This window comes from Aotus nancymaae, unplaced genomic scaffold, assembly GCF_030222135.1.
Source record: "Aotus nancymaae isolate 86718 unplaced genomic scaffold, 86718_ANA_hifiasm-v0.15.2.pri h1tg000009l, whole genome shotgun sequence".
Lineage (NCBI taxonomy): Eukaryota > Metazoa > Chordata > Mammalia > Primates > Aotidae > Aotus > Aotus nancymaae.
Genome location: NW_026988420.1, coordinates 14,960,582 through 14,974,100, shown reverse-complemented (window position 1 = coordinate 14,974,100; position 13,519 = coordinate 14,960,582). Strand labels below are relative to the sequence as shown.

At 40.1% G+C, this 13,519-nt stretch overlaps 1 protein-coding gene across 1 annotated transcript in view; it reads right to left on the bottom strand.

Annotated features, from left to right (window-relative positions):
• LOC105726706 (protein fantom-like) overlaps positions 1-13,519 on the bottom strand; it is a 494,354-nt gene that overhangs the window by 345,512 nt on the left and 135,323 nt on the right. The window lies entirely within an intron of this gene.

The following is a 13,519-nucleotide window of genomic DNA, read 5'->3' as shown; positions in this document are numbered from 1 at the left end:
ACTCCAGCAACCAAATGCTTTATCTAGCACCACTATCTCTAAAGCATAGGACTGGCCATAAGGGATGAAAGACTGGCCTGGGTGCACATGGATAAAGGCCCTGAGACCTCTAGACAGATCCACTATTGAAACCTTTATTTACTATGTGTTCAGGTCTATGTAAAATTTGTATATTTTTCTGAGGTTCAGCTGGACATGACTTTCACATGATCATTCCAGAAATAGATAGACAAGGATTTAGTGACTGTGTCAAAGCATGTTGTTTTGCTAATGTATAAATGTTGACACTGTTGACAGGTAGTTAGGAACTGTTTATGAAAACTGTAGGCAAAAAAAAAAGTTGTAGGCATTTTCAAGTGTGTATTTACTCAATCTTTAAAAAATTAAACTTTGAATTTCTACAATGTGTAAGAACACATCTATTTTGAATTTAATATGACACATAAACATGTTTATAAGAATTGTATTCATTTCTGAAAAGGTTTTTTATCCCAAAAAATTTTTATGTGCTTTGGACCATGTATTTATTTAATCAAAGATTTAAAAGTTTTAAGAAGTATAAAAATGGCTGAACCACGTGAAGGAATTCTGAGAAACCATGGATGAAATGCTAATGAAATATTAGAGAAGAAGTTCAATAAATCCCAAGAGTAAAATAAAATTCTAGGATGATAAAGACAGTGAAGGAACATTTTAGAAAGAGAAGAACACTTGGAAAGAAGAGGAAAAACCATAGACAAAATCAGAGAAATACCCAATGCAAATAATTCATTGGAGAAGTACTTCAAAGAAAGTATGAGTTAAAATATGCACAAAGCAATGCAGATATTGTCAACAAGGGTTATACACATAGAATAAATATAGTCACATTCTGTTAATAATTGCTAAGAATTGATAGATGAGCGTACATTATGTCAGAGATGGCTAGGGTACAACAATGTGAGATGATCACATGCTACTACTTAATAATCTGAGGATTATAAATCACCTTACATGTGTTAGGAAATTCTTATATCAGATCAGCTGATGTTGTGGCATCTTCTATAAAGCCAGGAAAATAGGACTGGGGCATGGACCCAGTCACAGAGCACATTAATAGCATACCTGGAAGAAGACCAAAATCTTAACCCATCAACTTCATTCCTACACTTGGATTCACTTCCCCAAGCAGTCCCTTGAGATGGTAGATTGACTGCTCCTGAATTAAGTTGCCAACTTATAACTGTTAATTTTATTCATACAATGCTGCTGGGCTGCAGAAACTCTAGTTTGAAATAGTCCCTGGCTTTTCGTAGCAGCCCAGCCACAGGAAAAGTTAAGTGCTGGAAACCAACACCTTCATCTATTTCCTTATTTGATTTAGTCGAGCTCAGTGGAAAACTCCTGTGCCTATTTCTGTGTCTGGAAAGCCAGCCTGATGACCAGAACTGTTGAGTCAGGAGCCTGGACACAGGGAGCTCTTGGCCACTCCTTTCTTTATTGCCAGCTCAGCTCATCATGTCCCATGAAGACTTCTGAGTTGACGGTGACAAAAGAGAATACATTCACAGAAACTTCATGCTTGGAAATATTTCTTACACAATTTCAATTTGTTTTCAATGAAGTTTGTAACCCATTCAAGAACTAACAGGATAGCCACAATGTGTACCAATCAGCTAAGTCTAATCCTCAGACCAAAGGTACTTTGTCACCTGTTGTGTACCCAGGACAATGGCATGTCATTCCATAGCAAGAAAGTTAAAAAAAGGCAAAGGCACCCACATGCACCAGATTCAGAAGGGAAGGCGCTCTCCCTTTTGATTTCATCCTGTTCTTTATATACAGAGAAAAAGGTAATTATTATCCCCAACGTGGAAGAAGGTATTATCAACAGATTTCAGCAAAGTTGAAAAAGGACTGAGGAAATGAAAGAAGATGACCATGGGAATAGGACCTGTAATGAAAATTACTATCACTACAAAGAAAATAATGACAGTTTGGAGCATTATGTGTAAAATACAGAAGGAAGACTGTGATAGAAATGAGAAAGCAAAGACAGAGATAATGTGCAACACGGGAATCATAAAGGTGTATGTGTGCATGAGAGCGATTCAGAGACAGAAACACAGAGATGAAAACATAAGAAAATAAGGCTGACATGCAGATGCAACTTTCTTTCTCTAGGTTTACCTGATTACAGCAATGAAGTCATTGTCTAGTTCTATTCCAGAAGGTTTAGGGCTAGAAATGAGAACAGGAAAGGAAAACAAGAGTAGAGAATGGACCACCATGTTAAGATTGGCTGTAGCTGCTGAACTAACCTTTAGAGATTGGAAGGAGATGTCTTGGAGGACTTTGGACACACATGGAACAAACGGGATTCCCTTAAGTCAAAGCATAGCAGACATCTGCTGATTGACATTAGATGGGAAGAACACAGATAAATTGGGCTTCCAATTAGGCCATTTTCTTCTCCGTTGAGAATGGACAAACACGGCTTGGTTGCAAGCTTCACTCAGGTATTTTTCTGCTTGTTAAAAAGCCCCATGGTAGTTTTAACCCCTGGACCTGCATGAGGAAGTGAATGGAGGAGGCAGGGGCTCTATCATCTTGTGCACCTGGCCCACACTGACCCACCAGCTCATGGGCCCAAGCCACCCAGATACCTCTGTGCCACCCTCCAGGTGTTTCTTCCCTACCCAATCACATTGCTGAGCTGTCCCAGGAATGGAGTGGAGCCATAACAGTGTCTGGCAACCACACACAATCTCACAGTGCCAGAGGAGGATTTGGGGAATGAGCTCAAGCAGCCGTGAGATCTAGCCAAGGGCATAAAGCCAAGAGCTACAGTGGACAAGGAGGCTGGAGGGCAACCCAAAGACCATAAGGTATCCAAGAGAAGATGAAAGAGGAAAAAGCAACTGAGCCTTTTCTCAGCAGATGCTTCTCTGTTGTCAATTGACTGTCTTTTATTTTTCCTCATCAGTTACCACTAACTTTAAATTCCACCTCACAGTTGTGTTTCCTTAAAATATTCCTTCTGGGACTTGTGAATTTCACATTGCTTCTCATCAGCCTGTGTTCATGAGTTTGGCTGTCCTTTGTCACATATCTTTTTTCCTGAGTAGTTTCTGGTCACCAGATGACTTTGCTACTCATCCCTCTCCCTGGCAACTCATCAAAAAATTTAGCGGCCAGTACTAATCCTGAGGATTAGCTCTTTATTATTGCATTATTAATACTGTGTTTCATTAGCTATACTTTGCTGTTTTTCTTTTGGCCTGGCTGCTGGTCTTGATTTGAACTGTGTTATTTTAAATCTGTATTTCAACACAGTTGAAAATGTTTACACATATGCTACGTATGTATCTATACATGTGTATATGAAATTATTACAAACAATTATTTATTATATATGACAGGATTTTTTAAACTTTGTTTTCTTTTTTTTCAAATAGGCCCAACATATCTGAAAAGTACAGTTCACCCTTCTGAATATGTGTTCTCACATATATCTTATATCTTTCGTAAGAGTTTCTCAGTCACTTTGGAAGCTTTTTGAGAAGGAAACTCTCAAATGAATTTTTCAGTCTTTCAGAAAGACAGGCAACTATTCCAAAGTCAGGCCACAGCTTCTAGAATTCTAATTTCTGCAACAACAACATCATGCCTCCCCAGACAGGCTTTCTGCTGAAATGTGTTTCACTTCCTGAAAAAGGCCCTTTAAGTCCTTGTAAGTATAACCTATTTTTTTCAAACAATGTAATATGGGGGGTGAAATTCCTGATCCATTTAACTAAAAAATTTACTGCAATGTCACAGATAATAAACTCTGAATTATTTTTCAATCAATCATACAGTAAAAGACTCCTTTTTGAAAAACTAGAAGTGGGTTTGTGTGTGTGTGTGTGTGTGTGTGTGTGTGTGTGTGTGTGTGTGTGTGTGTTGTGTTTGGTCATACATGTTCATGGCAGAAAAATTCAGAACTAAGAAAAAAGAAAATGAAATTGCCCATCATCTGTAATATGGCTGATTTGTTCATCTCATCAGTCTTCACAGTCTGCGATCAATAATGACAGATAGTGCAGGTGAACCGGGTGGCTCTCAAAAGCAGCTGAAGTATTAATAAATGCTCAACCATTAATTTCCCAGAGAGAGTCAGAGCCTTCAATTCACTCCAGTCTAATGATAGTACTGATAGTAATAACACTCATAATTATTATTATCAGTCCAGCTAACATTTGAGTATTTATCATATTAAGCCGCTAGTTAAACACTGGGCAGACGATATCTTATTTAATGTTCACAAATGTTTTATGAGGGAGGTATGATTATTCTCCCCATTTTGCAGGTGAAGAAACTGAAGTAATAGCCCCAAGTTCCCATAGGTAGAAGGGGAGGCTCTCACCCTGATGATCTGTTTCCAAAGGCAGGTTTTACTGCCATACGATTGGACTGTCAAACTTTAGCAGCCGTAAAAATCGAGAACGCATTCGAGTGCCAGATTCTCCAGCTCCAGTTCTTGACACTCCGATTCTGGAGGTCTGGGCTGGGGCCTAGGGATCTACATTTTTCAAAGCGGCCCAGAGGCGCTACTCATGGAAATGGTACACTGGCCAAGTGCACTACTATTCTGCCTACAGGAACACAGAAACCATGAACTCCCTCCAGATAGCTCTCTAGTCTAGAAGATCTTTATCCACAGTACTTCTTAACCTTTTTGGAGGGATCCCGAGACCTCTGAGAATGTGATGAAAGTCACAGACCTTCTTGCAATCATATGTACCAAATTTTGTTTTTTTATATTCATTTTCAGGGATCTAAAGCCCATAACTTAGGGCTCCTGTTTTATTTAGTCTTTCTCTACCTCTTCTTCCCTCTTAGCCTCATTATTCCCACTTCTGAAATAAGGACACTAACACCCTGCTGGCTGCCTATTTGCAAGGCTATTTTGAGGATAATTTTTTTCATACAAGGGTTTTGAGATACACAAATAGAAACACTGCATGTAAACTTCATGCTCATAACAGAAATAGAGAAAGAGGGAAGAAAAGATGTGAATAGAAGGGGACCTTCAAGAAAAGCTTAGCACTGGTTAAGAAAATGACCAGCAAACAAGCATGAGCATAATCAGACAGTCGTTTGCCATTTGTTGAGTATCTACCACATGCCAGGCACTGTCGTTCGAGCCTTAAAATCATTTTTTCTAGTGTTCACAACAGCCTTTTGATGTATTATCTTTATTATACAAATGAGGAAATCTAGGCTGAGAGAAACATTAAATAATTTGCCTAATATCAAAAAGCTAGTGAAGTGACTCAAACCCAGGTTTGTCTGTATGCAAAGCCCATCCAATTTTTATGATGTAAGGATATGGCCACAGCTCCTTTCCAGACCTGATTCCATACACAGATCGGTCATTGGTTTCTGAGGCCAGTTCCCAGAACAGGGAGCCTTAACCACCTCCCTCTTCCAACCATCAATTTCCCTCCTATGATGATAGTTTGCAGCACTCCAGCAGGCCTTAGTTACTATTATCAGTCAGTTGCTTTGCAAAACAACAGAAAGCACTGGAAATACTTAGGTTCCTGGTGGTAGGGCCATAGAAGACAAATCATGGCATTATAAAGGTTAACATCTTTAGGCTTGCTCTGTGGCAAGTCTACTCTCTCGAGGCGCTTGGGACCAGCTGCGTGAATCATACTTCTAGATGTCGTTCCAACTAGTAGGAAACAGCTTTTCCTTTAAATAAATTTCACTTTCAGAAAAGGCTTTAAAGCACATTACAGATAGGCCCATGAAACATTTGGCTACATGTAAATCCTTCCACAGCAAAAGGAAACCTCCTTATGCACCAGAAAAGCGAAAACTAAGTCCAGGAAAGTCTTAGCTATAAGGACCAAAGAGATATCTGGTGGAAAAGAGTGCTTCATTCTCTTTCTGTTTCAAACCCATAACTATTCTTTTGAAGGACTCTTTAGTAATAGATTTTAATAGCAAGAACAATAACACAGAAAAGTGTTAACTGAAGTGTTCAGCCCAGCAGGTCATCTGCTCTCCTTCCCACAAGTAACCCTACGCCATCCTCCTCCACTGCCTCGGCCCATCCTAATGTCTTTTCCTAGGGCTGCTTTTCACATCCTTGTTTTATGGAATAAAGCAGTAACCCAAGCTTGCCTCAGCACTAACAGATGTTGCAAGGAATCGCTTCAGCTTGAATCCTGTCTCTCTCCCTTCACCCCACAACTCCTCTCCTGTCAACACCACCAGCCCTTGCAAAGAAATTTGTAACTCTAAGGGCACTGGTTATTTTTTTGCACCACATTATGAACCTTCTTCAGCAGAGTGTTTTAAAAGGAGAACTTGCTCCACTAAATATCTTAGCCTATTTTTGGCTGGTTAGTAAAAGAAATCTCTTACATCAGTCAGTTGCTTTTCTTGTTGTCAAAGATAAGCTTTTCTGATCTGGCTCCGCTATTTATTAACTAACCTCATGACTTCCAACAAATTATCATATGTCTCTGAACCTCAATTTTCTCCTCTGTAACACTTTCCCTTACCTCTGACATAAGCGATCATGTTTTCAAACACCATAAAAAAGGACACAAATATAATGCTTTCTTTTAACAGTCATTGCCGTTGATTTTATATCACATGTCATTTGGAGGTCACTGAGACACCCAGGAGCAATGGTTTATTAACACAACAGACAAGACCATCCTAAACCCAGGCCCTGATGGATAAGTTAGCAGGCTCAACAGTTTTCTGAACAGAATTTAATATGTAACAGATTCAACATTTTGTTAAACATAATAAAATGCAAAATTGTGAATTTCTAATTGCTTACCACTTACTAGAACGTAGTGGCAAAAACACAATTGCTGGAATTCAGAAATCAAAAGTAACACATCAGTAGTTTTGTAAATAATTGTCTAAAACTAAGGCAATAGTAACTAGGGAGGGAAACCCTCTGTAATATCTAACTCAGAAAGTTTGATTCAGCCCCTTTTTGGCAAACTGTAGGGGTCAGGGTTCCTCTGCAAAGAAAAGAATTCAATCTGGCTAACTTAAGCAGAAGGGACTTATTACAATATACTAAATGGCTTACAGAACATTGGGAGGTCTAAAGAAACAAACTCGAGGTTCTTGTAGAAACAACTTACAAGTCACACAGCAGAACCAGGCCACCACAAGTTGCTGCCTGCTGATTGGGAAGCTGAGCTACAAACACACCCACTGCCATGATACAGACTTGGGCAAGCTCTGACTGTGGCTGCCGGCTCCAGGACTCCACCAGTCGTGAGATGATCTGTGCCAGCAACAAGGGTGCCCTGCTCCCTGCCTTCCCACATCCATACCTAGTCCACACCCAGGGCTAATGGCCAGGGATGGGGCCTTTGCTAATACTGCTGCAGAGAAACCGCATGTTTCCTCAACCATCCTGGCCAGGGGAAATGATACAGTTTGAATATCTGTCCTCACCCAAATCTCATGTGGAATTCTAACCATCAATGTTGGAGGTGGGGCCTAGTGGGAGGTATTTGGAACACAGGGGCAGATCCCTCGTGAATGGCTTGGGCCATCCTTTTGGTGATAAGTGAGTGCTCGCTCTGAGTTCACAGGAGATCTGGTCATTTAAAAGTGTGTGGAAGTGTGTGGCATTTTCCCCATTCCCCTTGCTTGCTCCTGCTTCACCATGTGACATGCCTGCTCCAACTCTGCCTTCTGCCATGATTGTAAGATCCCTGAGGCCTCCTCAGAAGCTGAGCAGATGAAAGCACCATGCCTCCTATAAAGTTTGCAGAACTGTGAGCCAATTAAACCTCTTTTCTTTATAAATTGCTCAGTATCAGGTATTTTTTTATAGCAATGTGACAAGGAAGCAAAGCCTCTCCTTCCCTTTGCCTTCCAAATAAGAGTGCATCTAAACTACATCTACAACTCTGACTACAGAGAACTCTGGGAAATGTAGTTATTAGCTTTTCAACCTCTGCATTATAGAAAGGCCCGGCAGAAGAAGGTGGAAATGGATATAGAATGACAACCCCTCATGCCCATCACATAAGTCAACTGTTGATGTTTGTATGTATTTCACAATAGGGTCTTGCTTTCAATCTCATTACTATCACATTGTGTTTGTACCTTCTGTGATGTGACTCTGAATTCCATGTTCCCATCTCACATTGAACAAAACTCTGTGTGTGTGTGTGTGTGTGTGTGTGTGTGTGAGTGAGAGAGTGAGAGAGAGAGAGAGAGAGAGAGAGAGAGAGAGAGAGAGAGAGAGAGATGATGTTTTGCTCCGTTGCCCAGGCTGGAGTACAATGGTACAATCATAACTGCAAGCTTGAACTCCCCCGGGCTCAAGTAATCTTCCCACCTCAGCCTCCCAAGTAGCTGGGACTACAGGCATGCACCACTGCACTCAACTACTTTTTTTTTTTTTTTTTCTGTAGAGACATGGTCTCATTATGTTGTCCAGGGGCTGGTCTCGAACTCCTGGGCTCAAAAGAACCTTCAGCCTTAGTCTCACAAAGTGTTGAGATTACAGGCATGAGCCATAGTGCCCAACCTGAACAAAATTATACTGTGCTACTCTATGCCAGGTACAGGAAACACAGAAATAAATAAAATAGCACAGTCCCTGCCCCTGTGGCACTTACAGTCTAGTGACAGGTTCTAAAAAGATGCTTAGCTGAATAAACATTACCATTACAGCTCTGTGATCGGTGTGGAAGTTCTGAAAATAAATTCCTCCAGAGCTACTCACCTTTGGACTTTATTCCCACACACTGAGAAGTCTTAGCTACTAAATAAAATTGCTTCAGTGTTTGAATGTGGACAATCCTCTGAAAGAACACACCAGGTCAGGGCAATCTATGGACCAAGTGTAGTTTGCCAGGTTCTAATGTTAACTCTGGGCAGATATTTCTGTTCTGAAGCGAGGGACCCAGAACTGAAGTAGCCTGTAATTGAGGAGTGGGGCTTCTGGTGAAGGTTCTGCTGTAGTTACATCACTGCAAAAGCATCACGGAAATTCTACCTCACTGATGATTAACTGGCCACATATCATTTCCATTATCTTCCTGGGAAACAGGATGACAAGCAAGCACAAGTAACCCAGTCATGATTTCTTTTACTATCTGAATCGTACCTGTTTCCTTTTAGCAAGGGGAAAAAAATCATTTTTAATTAAATTTCCCTCAAAATCCACATGGGTTTAGATTAGAGGGAGGTGTTAAACAAAAAAGGGGAAAGTTTTGCCAAAAAGATTTTAAAGGAGTTCTCTAAAGAGTTAGTGAAATGCAGACTGCTAAGCTGCATCTCTAGAGAGTTAGTGAAATGCAGACTGCTAAGCTCCCCTACCCCCAAGTCAATTCCAGTTTGTTTTGCATTTACGCTGGAATTTGAGGCAACATTTCCTTCTATCGAAACAAGATACACTAGTCACGTTGGGCTTTCCTGGTTCCATATTGGACAAGAAAGGGTCTAAACTTTGTGCATAAGACCTCTTTCCAGCTCTTTTCAACTATCTTTATTATGAGCAAGGCACGTGCTGGACACTTGGATTACTGAGATGAGTAAGTTATGATCCTTGCCTTCCAGAAAAAGAGCCTGCACCTCACAAAGAGACCAAGTCAAGTTCCTTTTAAAACAAAGGTCTCTAACTCCTGACCTGGTGATCTGCCCGCCTCAGCCTTTCAAACTGTTGGGATTACAGGCGTGAGCCACCGTGTCCGGCCAAAACAAAGGGCCCTGTCTGATAATGGCTACACATGAGCCATTCTATCTGGGCTTCAAGCAAGTGTGGAAGTAACTGAAGACCAACCAGATGAGAAAAGCAAACCCTGTTTATTCAGAGCTTGACATAACAAGGGAGTCAGCCGCCATTATTTGCATTTTGGCAGAGACTCAAAGGGGGAGGGAGCATGAGAGTAAATTTAGAGTGGAACATAGGGAGAGTCCATTTCTACTTCCTTAGGCTGACAGGCTCCAATTAGGCCATACCTGAGGCTGTGCCTGGGGAAGCTGCAGGTGAGCTAACCAGAAGCCTGGCATTCCATGGGATTGGTTAGGAGGCATAGTTGGCTTTCCCTGATTGGTCCTAAGTTGAAAGTGGGAACAAAAATTAGGAAAGCTGCCAGTTATTAATCACGTCCTGGCCATTTGGGGCTGATTGTTATAGAAGTTATTGTTTAGCTTCTTGGATCATGACTAAAGATAACAATCTTGTTTCCTGCAAGTCTGACTTCTAGCAGGCTGGCTACCTGGGCTTTTTATTGTAGATCAGAGGATTAGTTTTTTAGGCAGGTTGCTGCAGGGTATGGGTCAGAGTTCTATTTTTATATGTGGTCCATCCATTGTCCATTTGTATATTCAGCTCTCACAAGTGTAGGGTTTGCTTCTGTCCTGGCCCCAGGACTCCATTTGATATTGGCTCCCCTTCACAGTGCAAGCAGGAGAGGTTCCCACCTGGGCCTCCCTGGTGTCTCCTGACATGCTTAGCTTCATGAGAATGCCCCAGACTGACTCTCTCTGGGAATGGCTCTTATTTGACTCATTGCCCTTATTCCACTCTGTGTAATATAAGGAGAATAAGCCTTGCCCACAAAGACACAGCAAATTATCATCTATAAAACAGCAAATCCTTGAGTCATTCACAACCCTATGCCAAGGACCTAGTAGACTCCTAATGGTTTTAAGCATCTATGGGCATAAGCATCCATTTGCAAGCATTATAGCAACACTATGGCAAAACAGAAAATATAAACATTGCTGAATGAAAAGGCACTTACAGAACAATGTACAGAATCCCATTTTAAATAATATATGTATACATAGAAAAATACAGAGAATAGACAAAAATCTCAGTTAAGTTCTCTCTCAGTTATAGGATTAAGGTTTGATTTCCTACTTTTTTTTTTTTTACTATCAGTGTGCATTTCTTAGGAAATAATAATTTTCATGTATTGAAAATCCACAGCATATTTTAAAACAAACAGGACCTTCTCATAGCAAAACATCAGATTGGTTAATTCAGTAATAGCTTCTACCTGCCATTCTCCACTTCTATAGTTATCATCCTCTTAATAACTACAGCAAACCTATAAAGTGGGTGTTACTGTTCATTTTACAGATGAGGACACCAAAGTGCAGAAAGTTTTTTAAAGGGCTGGGCCAAGTGCAAAAAGCCTGAAAGCCATGGCCTAAAGTGAGAACGTACATTCTCGCTTGAACATTGCCTTTTCCTAAACCACCCATGGCCCTGCCCCACCCCATCCTATGCCTATAAAGACCCCAGACTCAGCCAGCAGAGAGGAGAATCAGCTGGACAATGGAGTGACTGTGGCTGGATGTAGGAGAGAAGCAGCTTGACTTCAGAGGTATAGCCTGACAGTGTAACTTCAGAGAAGAATTTGGCCCTGTGTGGGGTGGACTGCAGCTGGTCTCAGTGAGTGGAGTTTGATCCCACCAGTGCCAGAATGGCCGGCCAGTTCCAACACTTATGCACTCCAGTTCCCTCCTCATTTGCTCGCATGCTGCCTTCTGTAAGGTGCTGAGAGTGGTGGGTTATAAATAGGCATCCCCTTTGTGAGCCCCACAAAGGGGTCAGGGAAATATCTTGCTTCATATGAAAGTTCTTCAAAAAATGAAAAACAGAACTACTATTTGATCCAGCAATCCCACTTCTGGATATGTATCCAAAGGAACTGAAATCAGAATCGTCTTGAAGAGGTATTAGCACTCCCATGTTTATTGCAGCATTATTCACAATAGCCAAGGTATGGAATCAACCTAAATATCTACTTACAAATGAGTAGATAAAGAAAATGTGATATATACATATAATGGAATGTTATTCAGCCTAAAAAAAAAAAAAAAAAAAAGGCATTGTGCCATTGGGACAACATGCATAGACCTGGAGGACATTATGATAAATTACATAGGCAAACACAGATAGACAAATACTGTATGATCTCACTTATATGTGGAATGTAAAATGGTAAAACTTACAGAAGCAAGAGTAGAGTAGTGGTTGCCAAGAGCCAGAGAATGGGGGAAATGGGGAAGGGACAGTCAGAGGGCACAAAATTTCAGTTATGCAGTAAGTTTGGAGATTACTATACAACAGAGTACCTATAGCTAACAATACTGTATCATACACTAAAAACTTTGTAAGAGGGTAGTTTCTATGCTAAGCATTCTTACCAGAAGATGATGATGATAAACATAAAGAAGACAGGAGGAGGAAACTTTGGGAGGTGATGAATATGTCCATGGCCATGATGGCAAGGATGATTTCATGAGTGTATACTTATCCCCAAACTCACTGAGTTGTATACGTTAACTATATACGGCTTTTTACAATTTTTTATTATTTGAGGTGGGGCCTCACTATGTTGCCCAGGCTTTTCTTAAACTCCTGGTCTCAAGCAGTCTTCCCACCTCAGCCTCCCAAAGTGCTGGGATTACAAGCTTTTCACATGTCAATTATACCTCAATAAAGTGTTTTTTTTTTTTTAAATGAATGCTAATCAGACTCTTGTTCTTTCCTCCCCTGAAACTATTAATTTTCAGATTATCTGCTGCTTAATTTAGCTATTTTGAGTCTATATTTTTTAATTTGAAAAAGAAGTAGATATTCATGGAAGAGATCTGGTGTGGAAATTATCTTGCAGATCATGAAGCAGCATAATTTAATTGTGTAAAATGACCCAAGAGGAAAATACTAAGACTCAACTTCAGAATTTGCAAAGCTTGTTATAAGGTTTTTGGAGACTAAAAATGTCACACCATCTTAGATACCAGATCTGTAATAGGAAACTGAAATTTAAAACTGTGCAATTACATAGAGTATTCAGCATACATCCCCAGGGGTCTCTTTAATTTGCGTAAACTAAATAAAAGAGATAAATGTTTGCATGGAGTTAGTGAAGGGCAGAATCTTGAATCATCTGAGTAATTTACCAAAATAAACCTCACCATAAACTTTGTTTGCTTTCTTCACCCAAAATCAAGAGACCTGAAAGCAATGAAAGAATTAGAGGAAAGGGTTTATATAGTATTTATGTTCATAAAACAGTTGCATCTTTAACTGCAGAAAATGTCACTGTCAGGGTTAAAGAGTAATTTTCATCAAAAACTCTCTTTTGTTGATTACTTATAAATATATGTTCTTTTTTTTAACAAAAAAAAAAACCCCTAGCTTCCTTTTAGTCTTGAATATCTCAGACTTGGTCTCTGCTCCCCAAAGTAAATTACTTTGCAGCAATTGAACAAAATAGTCTTCAGCAAAATGCTATTTTTCACATTCAATGAAAAGCATCTCTACCCTTAGTGTTCCTCCACAATGTCTAAGTCCAGGACTTCAGACTTGGCAAATAGATTTAGAAGCACCTATGAAGAGAAACAGAGCCAAACCTGACCCCACTAGCTGAGTGTTTTATTTAAAACATAAAGGTTTTCATCTACAGATAAACTAAGTGCTGTAATAGGAGTCATTTCTGCTCAGTGGTGAAGTCTCCCAGAAACAAAATCTCAA